The sequence below is a fragment of the Salvia hispanica genome, unplaced genomic scaffold (assembly GCF_023119035.1).
Source record: "Salvia hispanica cultivar TCC Black 2014 unplaced genomic scaffold, UniMelb_Shisp_WGS_1.0 HiC_scaffold_612, whole genome shotgun sequence".
Classification (NCBI taxonomy): Eukaryota; Viridiplantae; Streptophyta; class Magnoliopsida; order Lamiales; family Lamiaceae; genus Salvia; species Salvia hispanica.
Genome location: NW_025952369.1, coordinates 46,185 through 52,802, shown reverse-complemented (window position 1 = coordinate 52,802; position 6,618 = coordinate 46,185).

The following is a 6,618-nucleotide window of genomic DNA, read 5'->3' as shown; positions in this document are numbered from 1 at the left end:
CGACCGTCTGATTGTCAATTTTTTCGCGTGGCGTGATAAACATTTTCAGGTGAGCAGCACCTTCAAGCCCTACTCCCCAAGATTGTCGAATTTGATGCGATGCACGGGAGCAGCATGAGTTCCCCGGATGTTAGGCAAGATAGATTGTATGCATTGGGAGTGGAAGAACTGTCCGACGCTTGGAAGGGGGCCTACACGACCGGCTACAAGGGAAAGAATCCCACGATGATCCTCGAAGTCGTAGCGATCCGGTGTGGATCCGCATGCGTATTTTGGGGTAGCCGGTTCGAACAACGACCTCAACGTCCCGAACTCGTCGCCCTCTTCAACGAGAAGTGTCGGGCATCGGTCCAGCCGCCTCATTTGTGGCCAACGGCAACCGGCATGATATGAGCTACTATGCGGATGGGATATACCCTAGGTGGCATGTCTTTGTGAAGACGATTAGGCACGCAAGTGATGAAAGGAAGGCCTACTTTGCGACGACGAGTCGGCGCGCAAGGACGTGGAGCGCGCATTTGGTGTGCTCCAGTCTCGATGGACGGCAATTAAGGGTCCAACGCGTTTGTGGGATGTCCAATGCGTTTCCCAAATAATGTACGCCTGCATTATCATGCACAACATGATTGTCGAAGACGAAAGCGTACAACTGACTAGTTGGGCCAATGACGATGAAGCCGGTCCAAGCCACGAATGCCACCCCTAACGTACGACGTGGGTACTCTCGATGAAGTCGACCGCCTTAAGGAATATGCCGACATGCGCCAAGTGGATGCTCATATTCAACTCCAAAAGGATATAATTGAAGAGTTGTGGGCACGGAGGACTCGCACGACCATAGTTTTTTATTTTTATTATGTAATTTTTTTATCTATGTACCTTTTTTTAATGCAATTAATGAATTTTCCCGTATATGTGTCGTCAATTTAATTCCGTAATTTATTCCTAATTTTAATTTCGTAAATGTAGTATTTTTTGAATTATTTTTATTGCGGAGTCATGGCCGACCTAAATCGATGCAGGTGGATTTTTAGTGCGCCGAGCGGAGAGAGTGGCTGGCCTATAACCGACCTATAGCCACCGTAGATGCTCTTATAGTGCATGTGCAATTTTTGTTAAAATCCAAGCTTAAATAATAATTTCACTTGTAAAAATAAGCATAATTTGAGTGTGTATAAGTTAAGTGCTCACATCTCATGAATTGTTTACATGTCATATTTATAACTTTTACAACTATCTTTCATTAAATAGTTTTCTATTGGAAATGTGCACAAGTGCATAAATAAGATACATTAACACATTAATTTTAGTATCTCGATCTATATTAATGGTACTTGATCTTTCACTTTCTCACGCAAATGGTACCCGATCTTTATCTTATATCGATTTTAGTATCTAGTAACAAAAATAACCTTAGCTACTAAATATGTGATTTTTTGTTATGGAGGAAATTTTTGTAAATTTCCATTAAATAAAACTCCCTCCGTCCCAAAAAAAAATGGCACACTTGTAGATGTTGGTGAGAGAAAATATAATTTTATATTTGATGTGAGAGGAAACTTTTTCAAAAGAGAAAATGTGACATCTTTTGTGGACAAACTAAAAAGAAAGTGTGACATCTACTATGCGACTGGAGGAAGTATCCAAACATGTGATTATTTTTTTCTTCTTTTTTCTTTTTTTTTCTTTTCTTCTTTCTTTTTAGTATTATATCTTCCTTTCTTTTTTTCTTTTTCTTCTTAATTTATGTTTCCTCTTTTTTTCTTTTTGACTCGAATTATTTTAACATGAGAAATACCCGCAGTGTACGGCTATCGCAGATAGACAAGTCAAGAGTATCGTATCCACAGAGACTAATTAAGTGCTTAAGTACCTCGAATCAAGATCATTCGCTATTTAGACAACCGAAGATTGGGTTTTTGTATCTAAATCCTAAGAACAATGAATCGAAACAAAGTAAATAAAATGAGATGAGTGAATTGAAGAGAAAGTGGAGAAAGAGAGAGCTTTGGATCCAACTACAATGTTATAGTCTTGATTAATCTCACTAAACCTCTAAATCAATCTTCGAGCTATGCCGACTAGGGTCTCAAGAGTTACTAAGTTATCATGAAGGTAAGATCATGCCTTCTCTCGAATGCACATGACCCGTAGGTGCATGCTAGGCCCAAAGTCTCCTTATAGTGTAAAGACACAACTCCAAAGACTCCTAAGATTTTTACCCTCACACAAAACCTCACTCCTCTTGGATGATATTGATTAAGGTGTTGTCCACTCCCAAATCACACATTTGTTAATCAACTCTCATATATTATAACAATGTAAAGATGCATTCAAACGGGTAGCTAATCCAATGAATGTAAAGGCGCGGGAATGACAAAATAACTACATGAGTCAAGATAACATTCAAAGATCGATTCACCTATTTGTGTCTCTAGGATTATTAGAAAGTCGCTACCATAGGATAAGCCCTCTCTCGAGTGCACCTACCGTTGATTAGATTCTAACTATCAAAGTCTCCTTCTAATAGATTAGATTCTAACTCCTTAAGTTCCTAAGACTCAAGTCCTCACAAAGTGGTCCCCTCTCTCGAGTGCAGATAAACCTATGTGTTGTACTCTGTTCCTTTAACCACGTAAAACTAGCTATCTCTCGATTAATCTAGTTTAACGGACATAGTTCTAAAGTTGGCCGTACAAAAGAACAATAAAAGCACATGAACAAGCAAAATAACCACAAGAGCTAGCGAAGGTTCAATTCAATTAAATCAAAACAAAACATATTCAAAGTAATCTTCACCCAAACCTCCACAATAAAATTAGCTACTCATGATGTTCATGAAAACCAAAACAATGGATTCAATCAAATACATCAAAGAAAGCAAATAAATACTCCTGTGGAATGATTCTATGGATTAGAGATCCAATCTCTCGATTGTAGTCTTCAATCTTCAAATCTCTCAAAGTGTTCTTGGGAAGTGTTGGAATGTGTGGTAGGCGGTGGAATGTTGAATCCCGTGAACCCTAGGCGTTCTTCCTTTTATCCCCATCAAAATCGCATTTTTGGCATAAAAATACGCCAAAATAGCGTATCCGGCCGGGAATTACAAGGAGCAAAATTCACCCGGCCGGTGGTCATTTTCGACCAGCTTTCGCCGTTTCAGCATAATCATCGTATCTACTGGGTACTAAATTCACCCGGCCGCGTGAATTTTCTAGAGCGCAGTTGTTCGTAGAAACGCCATAACTTCTTCCACGACTCCGATCAGGCGTGCGACGCGAAGCTCTTTCAAAGAAGAAGAGATTGATATGCTTTAGGGGCTGATTGGACTTCAAATTCTTGAGTAAATATTGTCTCAAACTAAGGTTGCTGCACATCCACATATTTTGTACCTTTTTCTACACATTCTTAACAAAATGGTCATATACCAAAATAATAGAAAAGTAATCATAATAATATCCGATAATAGACTAAATGTGATCAAAACCATGCAAGATTACTCTCTAAAACCAAGCAAAATCCTAGTATGTCACTTTTCTCTTCTTTTTCTTCTTTATTTTTAGTGTTTTATACATACATCTAATTGCATTCATAATATAAATTAAGAACAAACACCTAATTGAATTAATCATTTAAAATAATTAGATCAATTAAATATTTTTTATTGAATTATTTTATACTCATTTTAGGATTGAAACACCTAACTAAAATATTCAATTCTTAATATTATTATTAATATAATTCACAATTTTAAATTTGTATTATCGATTAGTTATTAATTTAATGTAAAATAATAATAACAATAATTATTAATACAATATTGTGTAATTCATAATTTAAATAATTATACTATAATTATTTATTAATTACAACTAGTTTTAAGTATTATAACAATAGGAGTGATCAATTACGAAACTAATTATCAATTACAAATTAAGACCAATTAAGAGCATCTCCGAGCGCCCTTCCACTAGGACTTCCCACTAGAACTTCAGCCACGTCATCACTAGACTTCCCATCTGCACTCAAGACTTCCCGCAAAAAAATTAAATTCACAATTATTCAATTTACTAATTAAAATTTCGACACGAATACGAACCGGGAAAAGCGAATATTTCATTAAAAAAAACATACATTATTCGAAAAAAATTACATAGTCAATAAAAAAATTAACCACATCAACGTCCACCCTCCGCGTCCAAACCTTTTGATGATATATCCTCCGAAGTCGAATATGGGCATCTCTTTGCCGCATGTCGGCAAATGCGCGCAACCGCTCAACCTCTCCATGAGGTACCCCCATGTTCACTTTCGCCGCCACGCGTGGTCTGGACCGGCACCCGTATCATCTTCGTTGGTCCATTGAGTCGTCGTCACCTTACTTTCGATAATCATGTTGTGCAAAATGATACATGCGTACATGATGTCGCCGATGTTGTGAATATACCACATCCGTGAAGGACCCTTCACCATCGCCCATCGACTCGGAGAACACCAAATGTCCGCTCAACAACCTTGCGAGCGCCTCCCGACGGCTCGCAAAGTAGGACTTCTTTGGTCCGACCGCATGTGTTCACAAAGACGGGTTAGATGGTATATCCCATCCGCCAAATAGTATCCCACATTAGCCAGTTGCCGTTGGCGACAAACCGATGGCGTGACCAACACCATAGACCGATCATTGAACAGGGCGACGACCGGAGGACGCGAGGTCGTTGTTCGACCCGCGACTCCAAAATAAGCATGCCATATCCACAAATCGTAGTCGGCCTATAGCTTCAAGGCATCATGGGATGCTTGGCTTTGAAGCCGGAAGTGTGGATCCCTTTCCAGTGGCGGGCGCTCCACTCCCAATGCATACAATCTATGTTGCCCAACATCCCTGTGGAACCCGTGCACCGACCCGTGCATATTTATCAGCCGGCCGGCCCCGGGGCTCGGACCGAAGATAGCGATCCCGAATATCGCTCTAACGCCCGCGCAAAATTCTCGCGACACTCGACGGCCGACGACACGCCAATGTGGAGGTACTGTCGAACATGTCGGCCGGGCCTTCGTACGCGCGCCTGATTGCGGCAATGCACTTCCGTAAGGACGTGTGTCCCGGTTTGCCACCGAATCCTCCCCGATCCCGAAATACTCGTATCTTCTCTCTAAAGCACCCACGATATGCATAAACAGCGACGATGCATCCTAAAACGTCACCGAATAAGTGCATCCCCAAAACGCTGGGTACAAAGCAAGTAGTCCCGATACAACCGAATATGTGCAAGCAATGTGGTCCCGGGTACATGACGTCGGCGATGGATCGGCCGAGGTACCGCGCTCGCTGCCACCGCGCTGCCTCGGCCGTAGCAATCGATCAATCGCCCTTCCATAGCAACATCCAATTCATCCTCACTATCGCTATTACTAGCGCCCCGCCACTACCACCCGCACGACTACTAGCCATTCTAGAAATACTTGAAAATAGAGTTTAGAGAGAGAAACTTATCAACACAAGTGGTGAATGAAATGAAGTTCAACGAGACATTTATGTGAGTTTAAAAGGCATTTTGGAGTGAAAATTGCATCATGTACCAAAATAGTGATTTATAAGTACAATAAGACGTGCACCATTTACGGCTAAACAAACATCGTGCACATTTAGGAGTTCACTCTAATTTTAAATTGGATAAAGAAACACCACGAGATTATCTAGCTTTTAAAATAATAATCCATTTGTCACAACTCACCAAAAAAAGGAACAATATTTTCAATTTCACCAAACTGAACTCAAGAACATGCTCTAAATTTTTTGCATTCAACCTAAGATAATAATTTGTATTGATACAACAGACCAACATTCAGTCTAAAAAGGGCCTCGATTTTTAACCGAGCATCGTGCTGAAACAATAATGAACAGTTGATTTTGTAGCTATATTTCTTATAGGCATAAAACACACAAAACAAAGTTAGGACAATATACAAAAGATACTCCTACAAAATGGAGAATGGAATGCTATGAATGAGCAAAGGCATAAAGCTCATTCAACATCATCTTTCATTCACTTGTCTATTATCTCTATCTTCCCCTTTTTTGTCCTTCTCGGCAAATCTGCATACAAAATGAGCATGTCACGTTTCCGGACATAACTAATTATCAAAATCAATTCAAATCAACGGTTACATATAAATGTCATGAAAGGGACCGATTTTCAGGACACCCTTCATTAGAACTGTAGAAAGGTAATCCTCGCCCATGCCTTGGACGACTTCACCTTGGCATATTCAAGATCACAGTGGCCAGCCATACGATGAACACGTAGAAGACCCAACTACTACTTTTAATATCTTTGTTGCCGGTATAGAAAGCTTCCACCACTCGCACATTCTTACCCCTAGGCCTCGCTCACGAACACTTCCCCACCTCCTTTTTGGAGGACAGATCGTACACGAACCAACAAGTTGCATAGTCGATAATGAATAGAATGTCGCCCCCACATATACGAGGTTCCTGTATCCCAGGTCACGACCATATAACGGCGGAGGGATGTTTTCTGCAAATATAGCCCATTTGTCTTGAGCAATGTTGTAAGAGAGGAGAGATGGTTTACAATCTAAGGCACATCCTATTCC